The 10,990-nt window shown below is 47.8% G+C and overlaps 1 pseudogene; it reads left to right on the top strand.

Annotated features, from left to right (window-relative positions):
- Positions 1-4,852: 4,852 nt before the first annotated feature.
- LOC134933409 (5S ribosomal RNA) lies at positions 4,853-4,971 on the top strand (annotated as a pseudogene).
- The last annotated feature ends 6,019 nt before the right edge of the window (positions 4,972-10,990 follow it).

The following is a 10,990-nucleotide window of genomic DNA, read 5'->3' as shown; positions in this document are numbered from 1 at the left end:
GTATAGGCGGACGTGTTGGATGTGAGTAGAGGGGTGATGTGGGGGTGAGGCCCTGGATAGGTGGGGGGGAGAGGAGACACTGAACACAACACTGAAAGGTAGGTATATGGGGTGGTGTACCGGAGAGAAGAAGAGGTGGAAAAAATGAGAGAGAATGAAGAATAAAGAAAAGGGATGAGAATTGGAAATAGATGAGGGACGTGCAAATTGCTGAGATGAACCGGTAGGTGAGTGCCTGTGGATGTGATAATGAAGAGGTAGGTAAAAAGATGTGAGGAATGCTGAAGATGTGTAGGAAAATATTTTACAAATGATGAGAATGGGACTGTGGTGAAAAATAGTGATTATGAGGTGTGGGGGGCAAAGTGTTGTGGTGGCCGTGTTACACTGTGTAAGGGGGTATGAATGTCAGGGAGTGCGCGGAGGAAAAGGGGAGGTGGGTTGGAAGGGAAAACAGGGGGGGGAAGGGGGGGGGACACACAGGGAGGGAAAAAGGGGGAGAAAAGGGGGGAATGCAAGGGGGGGAGGAGCGAGAAGGAGGGAGGGAGGGGGGGAAGGGGAAAGGGGTTAGGTGGGTGGGATGAAGGAGAGTGGGGTGAGGAATGGGGAGGAAATGAATAGAAGAGGAGAGATAAAAAGAAAAAACAGGAGAGGAGAAAAAGGTGAAGGGGCTGAAGTTGGTTACAATTCAAAAATAGGTTGCTCAAAGGAAAACCGCATAATTATGTTTTCATTCAGGCCAAAGGGCCTGAGGCTGTTGAGACGAAAGATCCATTCGCTCTCTTTCTTGTAGAGTTCCTTGGTAATATCCCCACCTCGTATGGCCAAATGGACACGATCTAGGCCAAAGGCCTTAAATTCTTTGATAGATCCCTTGTGGCGAAAGTGAAAATGCCTGGCAACAGAAGTGAGTTGTTTCATACGGGCAAGATCTTTTGCTGCATTGCAGATATTGCCCAGGTGTTCAAGAACTCTCTCCTTGAGTTTTCGTGTGGTCATGCCAACATATTTAAAGTTGCACCCGCAGGTTATGCAGTAGATCACCACTTGAGTGTCACAGTTGAAAAAATGTTGTAGCCTTACTGTTTGGCCATACCTGTCAATGACAGAGTTAGTTTGTAATATCTGTGGGCATGATTTGCATCTGCCACAGGGGAAGGAGCCTGTGACGGTGGGTTTCTTGAATGTAGATGTTATAAAGTGGCTCCGAACTAGCTGATCTTTAATGTTCTTGGATCTGCACCAGCTCATCTGTAAGGGAGAATTCAGAAAAGGAGATAGGTCAGGATCCAGCTGCAATATGGAGAGGTGTTTAGTTATGGCGTTCTTGAGCATTTTACACTCTGGGCAGAAAGTTCCTATAAATCTGATGATATTATCCTGTTCCGGGACCTCTTTCTTCTTCCTGAAAATCAGGCTTTCTCTCTTCACCATTGCTGTGGCTGAGTATGCCCATTTGAGTGAGCGTCTACTATAGCCCCTGGTTAGGAGGCGATTAGTAAGTTCTCTGCTTTTGATTTTGAAGGCATGATCCTCAGAGCAGTTACGTCTCAGCCTAAGATACTCCCCTTTGGGGATATTTTCAATGGTGGGAGGGAAATGTGAACTGGTCTGGAAAAGGAGACTGTTGGTTGCAGTCTCTTTTCAATATAATTCAGTTTCTAAAAGGCCTGTAGTAGATTTATAAATGTTCAGGTCCAGAAACGGAACTGTCTCCGCACTGATGGTGTATGTCAATGCGATGTTGAGATCATTGGTATTGAGAAGTTTTCTGAAATCCATAAGAAGATCCCTCTCTCCATTCCAGATGATGAATATGTCGTCAATATATCTCAGCCATAATATCACATGAGCGGTGTACTCCTCATTGGCGGTATTAAAGACATAGAAGTACTCCCACCATCCCAAAAACAGATTTGCGTACGTCAGTGCGCAGGCTGCGCCCATTGCTGTTCCCCTTACTTGCAAGAAGAATTGGTCCTGAAAGACGAAATAATTCTTAGAGAGGACGAAGTCAAGCATTCTTTGAAGAAAATTTTAAAAGTCTTTCTCACCACCTTGATTCAGATAGTATTTGACAGCTGAGAGACCTTGATGATGGTGTAGAGAGCCTCTACATCTAGGGTCACCAGGAGAAAGTCGGTTTCAAAATGTATATCATGGATCTTGCATAGTAGGTCCGATGTGTCTTGTAGGTAAGAGGGTAAGGAGAGAACAAATTCACGGAGGTGTAGGTCCAGAAACCTACTTGGTTGTTCCAAGAGTCTGCCGTTGCCAGACATAATTGGTCTCCCAGGTGGATTAAGGGCATTTTTATGTATCTTGGGCAAAAGCAAAAGATAGAATGTGGGTGTCTTTGGACTCTGGACTGTAAGGTATTGTAATTCTTGCTTTGTGATTGTTCCTTGGGCTGCAGCTTCCTGTATTAAGCTATTGTAAGCATTCAAGAATATGGTGGTGGGATTACTGAGGAGTTTCCTATAACATGCAAGATTATGTAGCTGTCTGTGAGCCTCAGTGATGTACATTTCTTGTGGCCAAAGAACGATGTTGCCACCTTTGTCAGAAGGTTTTATAATGATGTCATGCAACGTTCCTAATTCCTGGAGGGCTTTTCTCTCCTTGAGTTTGAGGTTGTTGGGAAATTGGTGAAGGCCTCTTTTGGTTTGTACATAGATGTCATCAAATTCTTTCGACACTCTATTCAAAAAAACCTTAATCTCTGGGCTATTGTGGTCAGGAGGGAAAAAAGAGGATTTGGGTCTGCATTTTGGTCTCTGAATAGATACTTCATCCATATTGGATTCCATACGAAGTTGTTCTAATTCCTGGATAGCATTTAGATCTTCAGCAGACAGTTCCTGATCTGAAATGCTCTCAGAATGTCTTGATTGTTGCTTTGCAAAGAATTTTTTCATGAGGAGCTTCCTCCCGAATAGTCTCAAATCCTTTTCCTAAGAAAATCTATTAAAGGATCTTACTGGGGAGAAGGAAAGTCCCTTGGCGAGTACCTCCATATGATCAGGGGAAAGAGATCTCGTGGATAAATTGATGACCTGTAGTTTGGCGGAATTGGCTGGGTCTACCGCAAAGTCTTCCTCTGTCGGGCTGGATATCGGGCAGTCCTCGGTGTGTCCCAATCTTGATTGCGTCCGTCGATTCTTCTTTCCCCCTCTCCTTGTTTTCCTCGAGTTCTGATGCGACCTCTTGGTCTCTGGCCTTGGCCTAAAAAACGTGGGGAAAAATCTTCTATCTCCTCCCGATTGTATTTGGTATTCTCAAAGGTTTCACTGGCCGAGTCTCCACTATTGGAAGACTCAAATTCGGAGAAGGTGGGATCTTCCCTTTGTTTTCTGTTCTTGTTGAGGGGAGTGGGATTCCACCTGAAGATGTCGCCACGTGCAAAATCGCGTTTATCCCTGATGAATTTATTGCGTTTGCGATCGACTATCGCTTGTTCATACAGGACTATTTCTTTCTTGTGTTTCTCGAAGGCTGTTTGAAAGGATAAATCCTTTTCCCACGTTTCCAGATTTTTCCCAAATTCGTCAATCTCTTTCTCAACCTGGTCTGAGTAGAGTGTCATGTTTAACCAAGAGGTGCAATAGTTCATGAGAGCATTTGAGCAAAACTGCTTCCCATTCGGTTTTCAAATTATCAGTTGCGAGAGGAAAGGAGGGAAATATTTTAGGCCTCAAACCCCGGGGTACAATCTTATGCTTGATGTAGTTTTCTAGGGTTGTGACAAAAAAGTCTGCAGAGGAGGACACGCCTGTCGTGGGATGTCACGACCCTAGAAAACTACATCAAGCATAAGATTGTACCCCGGGGTTTGAGGCCTAAAATATTTCCCTCCTTTCCTCTTGCAACTGATAATTTAACAACAATAAAAGTTAAATTTTATGAATATATAGGTGGATGTGGGTATCAGGTCACTCCTCCTTTTGTGCACCAACAATACAGCCTTTTCTCTCTTCCTACTGTGTAGAATATACACAGACAGCAGAATTATATCTGTGTACAAGTATATTCTGTATTTCACCACACATCCCAGCAGACTCTTGAGTGTATACACAGATCGCTACTATAAGCCCTTGGTCTTATTCCCAAACAGAGGCTGTATATATATTTTTTCAATTAATTTGTGATTGCAGTATCTGGCAGATACCTTACACTGTTTGGTTGATTTATCACCAGTAGAGGCCAGTACACTGCTATATGACTTTCATCCATTGTGATCTTCAGTGCTATTTTGGTTACTGATGATAATATTGCTTCTCTGGCTTAGCCTGTTTTATTTATAACATTCGATTTTCCAATGTGAATGAATTTCTATACTCAGCCCAGAGTGCAGTATAATCTTTAATGTGATTCTGCCAATTGATGCTTAAGTACCATGATTGCAATTCTGGCCCAGCCTGGGCAACATGCTATGTATTTAAATCTTGGAAATTAATTTTCTCTTTCCACTTATGCGCTAATACCAGCATTTATTGTCAAGGGCTGAATTCTCTGGTGACACAGATATTTATTGTACAATCTATCTGATTTCTAACGCAATTTCTCACTTTTTTTGTGCTGTCTTTTGTTAGACAATTGAACCAAAATCCTTGTTTTTGTACCTCCTGTCCATGTTCTACTATTTTTCCGTGGACTCTCATCTACGATTCACGAAGCACAATACCACAGATGTGGGATCTGATGAGCCGTGCCTAACGTAGAAAGCAGATCCACTTATTTCTGCCTTTACTTTACTTATTCACCTCTTTTTTTTTGCTTTCCAAACTATCTCCACTCTTTCTCCAATTTCATATATAGGTGCACTCTCATTGGTGTACTGATCATATAAATTCTCTACTATCATACCACGCTGCCAATGCCCGATCTCGTCCGATCTTGGAAGCCAAACAGCGTGGGGCCGGGTTAGTACCGGGAGAGGAGACTTCCTGCGAATACCTGGTGTTGTAGAGCAGGAATCAATTTCCTTTCTATGTGAGTTTGTGGCATACTGGAATGTTAGGAGACAAGAGATATTGAAAAGTTCCAAAAGCCATTTAATTCTTATCAGTGAGTGGGGGAGTTTTATGGCCCCAAAACCAGTTCTGGCAGACCCTGCCACATCTAGGGGGTTAGGACAGGAAGTGCAGGGGGATTTTAGGAAAAGGAACAAAGCACAGGACAGTGCAGTGTGAGCTGAGGACAGAGATGGAGGGCACAGGCTAGTGTCCAGGAGAAACGCAGTCTGGGGACTGTGGAACAAGCATCTGTAACTCCACAGTCCCTGGCATTATGGAACAGCATGTAGGTGCTGCTAGGAAGAGCAAGAGATATCCAGATTTGCAGTGTGAGAGCAGCTACAGCATGAGCAATCAGTGGAAGAAATAAAGGGGATCCTCACCTTCAGGGGTACCCAAGAAGCAGGACGGGAGGTGTGAGTCTGCGGGAGAGGACGAGCTGGGTGAGTGATAGGAAATCACGTTTGGCGGAAGGCCCCCAGTAACGTGTCCATGAGAGATCCCGTTTATATAGAGCCACTAGAGAATGGGGGAGAGCACACTGAAATGAATCTCAGTTTGCGGAAGCCGCACTACTGATTCCCAGAGACTGCGCTGGTATGTACTGTACTGTAATGCTGTCACATCACTGTTAATGCTGTTATTGCCAGTGAAGCAAATGAAAGGAGATGTAACCTGATGGAACCCATATGAATATTATGCTGGAGAGAAGAAAAAGAAGTTAAATGTTACTGTCGTGATAACCTTGTCTGAACTGTGAATAAACTGCTTGCTTATGTGATGACACGGCCTGGTGTGCAATGCTTTTTAAAATCACTGATGGACCGGCCGCTGCCCGGCTATCACAAGTTGTTACGCCAACAGCAGTATCACCACTAATTCTTACTTCTACGATATTTCTTCATATTGGAGGCTTACGACCAATCATTGTGGTATATGTCATAAAGTCAGGTCCTTTTGAATACTGGTGACCATTAATTTTTGAATCTAAGTAGCCCTATTGGGACGCACTTATCAAAAAATCTTTTATGACCACTCCACGGTCCCATCACTACAGATATTCTGTACTGGTCAGGGGAAATGGGGGTAAGACGATCAAATGTCTACAACCTTTCCAATCACACACTGTGATAAAACAGACCATAACATTTTAAATCTTTAATTATAATACCTTGATTCCACATGGATCATTTATATGGGTAATTTCGTTTTAAACGTTAAACATTAAAAATCATGTTTTAAATATTTATTTTCATATGTCATAGGAATTTTCCTTCATTTCTAAAGAGTGTGCCAACACAAGAGCCTTCTCTCTCTCCTCTTTGACAGTACATGTACTCTCTGGCTCTGGTCGCACCACCAACTAGGATGACGTCAATAATTTAAGAAAAAACAGGAGTTTTTTTGTTTTTTTCTTCCCAATCTTTTAGGGTTTATTTGTCCGATTTTGGCTTTCACATATTAATACTGTATCAATTTGACTGGTGCCCGATCGTCCTTTGTCTGGCCTTCAGGTGGTGTAGGATGGTGTTGGAGATGGTCCTGGAACAGGAAAGTATAATATAGCTGCATCTTACCCATGCACACTTCTATGCCTATTACCAGTGCAGATTTCCACAGAATAGTGTCAGATGTTGGCAATGCTGTGGCTTCACCTGAAATGGGGGGTTGGGTGTAGTCTGAGTGAAGGTTCCAGTCACGGGGCCTGGTGCAGAGGTGCAGGCAAATCCTGCTCAGTTGCAATTTCTCACGGACTCTCAAGTGCAAAAATATGCAACTAACAGCTGGAGCACTCCTCATGTGTACTTCCATGTGAAGATGGACTGAGCAAACCCTGCGACACCCACTGTTGTGCAACGCTCAACTGCACTGGTGGATCCAATCACTCCACCATCAATTCACCATGAGTCACAACATCAAATCCACAAGCAGCCCCTGTCTGGCACAGAACCTACCTTGTAACATTCTCAAAATATGGCCACTGTGGCTGCGGTGCTGTGAAAGAGATTGCAGCCGCATACTAAAACACGTCCATGACAGTCCCATGCAATCACTTCAAGTCACCTGCCAGCCTCCACCTGAATGCACATAGAATGCAGATGCCGTGTCACGTTATAGCTATGTCGTACGCAAATGCAAGTGTCAGCAAAAACATTTTCGGGGCATGTCTCAGACTGACACTGACTTGTTTTCCTGATCTGCATCCGATGCTGGGTATGTGTAGGGCGTCTCAGTACATTCCCAGGCAGCAGCACCAGCAGCATTAGCATAATTCATATTTGCCGACATCCTAGCTGCTCCCTCGGGAGAGAGCAGCCAGGCCGACTCAGCAGGGGGCAGGGTTATGGTGTGTGGAGGAGGGCAGGGTGGAGGTGGATCAGGAGCATGCTTACTGCGATCGCGTCATTGTAGCCACGCCCCCTGCCCTGTAATGCTATTATTACCAGCATTATATTGCAGGGGGCATGGCTATGATGACACAATTCAGTGAGAATTGCGTCATCGACTGCCCAGACCACCCACTTTACTCACTAATGCCCAGATTTATCACAGCTTGGAGAGTGATAAATTGCACAGTGATAAAGTATCAGCCAATCAGCTCCTAACTGCCATGTTACATTTGAAAAATGACAGTTAGAAGCTGGTTGGTTGGTAATTTATCACTGTGCTTTTTATCACTTTCCAAGGCTTGATAAATCTGGGCCTAAGTCGGGCAGCAGGCAGGGGGAAACCTTCAAAATTGTGAGACCTGCCTTTTCTTCCGGGGTGGCTGGAAGGGACACACGATTTTCGGGAGCCTCCCAGCCATTCCACGAGAGTAGGCAAGTATGGCATAATTTCACACATATGGGATCATAGATGTAAATACATTAGTGTACATCTATCTGCATCAGGCCCACTGTTAGGTTAGAACATAAGGGTATAGAGAAGGGAACAAACTTCCGCAATAGTAGGTATTGGATAACCGAGTGTAGTATTGTATGCCTGCGGCCGGGCTCCCGGCGACCAGCATACCGGCGCCGGGAGCCCGACCGCCGGTATACCGACAATGTGGCGAGCGCAAATGAGCCCCTTGCGGGCTCGCTGCGCTCGCCACGCTGCGGGCACGGTGACGCACGCCACGCTATTTTATTCTCCCTCCAGGGGGGGCGTGGACCCCCACAAGGGAGAAAAAGTGTCGGTATGCTGACTGTCGGGATTCTGGCGCCGGTATACTGTGCGCTGGGATGCCGACAGTCGGCATACTGAAGACCACCTGGTTAACCTATATACAAGGCTTAAAGTGGCCCTGGGGAGGTGGTGAACTCATTTACTCCACCCCTTTATTCACATTGCACTACACAATGTTACCCTCTATACATGTTATGCCACACAGTAGTGTCCCTTAGATACAATGCCCACAGTAGTGCCCTTTATACACAATTCCCACAGTAATAGTACTCCTTACACATAATGCCCACAGTTGTAGTGCCCCTTACACATAATGACCACAGTAGTGCCACTTATACACATAATGCCAACAGTAGTAGTGCCGCTTATATACAGAATGCTCACAGTAGTAGTGCCCCTTTCACACAATGGCCACAATAGTCATGCCCCTTACAAACAATGCCCACAATAGTAGTGCCCGTTACACATAATGACCACAGTAGTACCGCTTAGGCACATAATTCCAACAGTGTGTCCCTTATTCACATCTTTGTCTCTGTCACTTTAGCAACTCACCGCCTGTGTCCCTCCAGCAGCTTCCTTACGTCTTGTCCCTCCAGCTCCCTCTAATCTTGTCTTCAAGATACACACAGCCTGCTCCTGTTGATGGCTCATCTTCACTTCAGCAGCGGTGACACCATGACATCACATATGCTGTGCTGGACACTGTGGGAGGTATGCATATATGGCACTGGGGTGGCACTGAGGGGGCATATATGGAACAGGGGGGGGCACTGAGGGGGCATATATGGCCTGAGGGGGCATATATGGCACTGGGGTGGCACTGAGGGGCATATATGGCACTGAGGGGGCATATATGGCACTGGGGGCATATATGGCACTGGGGGGGCACAGAGGGGTCATATATGGCACTGCGGGGGGCACTGAGGGGGCATATATGGCACTGAGGGGGGCATATATGGCACTGGGGGGCACTGAGGGCATATATGGCACTGGGGGGCACTGAGGGGGCATAGATGGCACTGAGGGGCATATATGGCACTGGGGAGGCACTGAGGGGGCATATATGGCACTGAGGGGCATATATGCACTGGGGCACTGAGGGGGCATATATGGCACTGGGGGGGCACTGATGGGGCATATATGGCACTGGGTCGGGGGTGCACTGATGGGGGCATATATGGCAATGGCGGGGGGACTGAGGGGGCATATATGGCACTGGGGGGCACTGAGGGGGCATATATGGCACTGGGGGCACTGAGGGGGCATATATGGCACTGGGGGGCACAGAGGGGTCATATATGGCACTGAGGGGGCATATATGGCACTGCGGGGGCACTGAGGGGCATATATGGCACTGAGGGCACTGAGGGCATATATGCCCTGGGGGGCACTGAGGGGGCATAGATGGCACTGGGGGGGCACTGAGGGGGCATATATGGCACTGGGGAGACACTGAGGGTCATATATGGCACTGGGGGCATATATGGCACTGGTGGGGCACTGAGGGGGCATATATGGCACTGGGGGGTACTGAGGGGGCATATATGGCACTGGGGGGGCACTGAGGGGGCATATATGGCACTGGGGGGCACTGAGGGGGCATATATGGCACTGGGGGGCACAGAGGGGTCATATATGGCACTGAGGGGGCATATATGGCACTGCGGGGGGCACTGAGGGGGCATATATGGCACTGAGGGGCACTGAGGGCATATATGGCCCTGGGGGGCACTGAGGGGGCATAGATGGCACTGGGGGGGCACTGAGGGGGCATATATGGCACTGGGGAGACACTGAGGGGGCATATATGGCACTGAGGGGGCATATATGGCACTGGTGGGGCACTGAGGGGGCATATATGACACTGGGGGGGCACTGAGGGGGCATATATGGCACTGGGGGTACTGAGGGGGCATATATGGCACTGGGGGGCACTGAGGGGGCATATATGGCACTGGGGGGGTACTGAGGGGGCATATATGGCACTGGGGGGTACTGAGGGGGCATATATGGCACTGGGGGGGCACAGAGGGGTCATATATGGCACTGAGGGGGCATATATGGCACTGCGGGGGCACTGAGGGGGCATATATGGCACTGGGGGGCACTGAGGGCATATATGGCACTGGGGGGCACTGAGGGGGCATAGATGGCACTGGGGGCACTGAGGGGGCATATATGGCACTGGGGAGGCACTGAGGGGGCATATATGGCACTGGGTGGGGCACTGAGGGGGGCATATATGGCACTGGTGGGGCACTGAGGGGGGCATATATGGCACTGGGGGGGCACTGAGGGGGCATATATGGCACTGGGGGGTACTGAGGGGGCATATATGGCACTGGGGGGCACTGAGGGGGCATATATGGCACTGGGGAGGCACTGAGGGGGCATATATGGCACTGGGGGGGCACTGAGAGGGGGCATATATGGCACTGTATGTGTACCTGGCACATGGGGGGCTATATTTGGCACTGGGGGCACGTGAGCACCTGGCATTGTGGGGGAATATCTGGCACTGGGGGCATATGTGGCACTGGGGGGAGAGGCTATATTTGGCACTGGGGGCATGTGAGTACCTGGCACCGTGGGGGAATATCTGGCACTGAGGACATATGTGGCACTGGGAGCACAGCCCTAGCAACAAGCACTACCCCCTAGCAATGAGCATGACACCCAGTGCATGAAACCCCTGGCAACGAGCATGACACCGAGTGCATGAAACACCTGGCAACGAGCATGACACCCTGAGCATGAAACCCCCTGGCACCGTGCATGGAACCAAGAGCATGAAACCCCTG

This window comes from Pseudophryne corroboree, chromosome 1, assembly GCF_028390025.1.
Source record: "Pseudophryne corroboree isolate aPseCor3 chromosome 1, aPseCor3.hap2, whole genome shotgun sequence".
Classification (NCBI taxonomy): domain Eukaryota; kingdom Metazoa; phylum Chordata; class Amphibia; order Anura; family Myobatrachidae; genus Pseudophryne; species Pseudophryne corroboree.
This window is presented reverse-complemented; position numbering and strand designations above follow the sequence as displayed.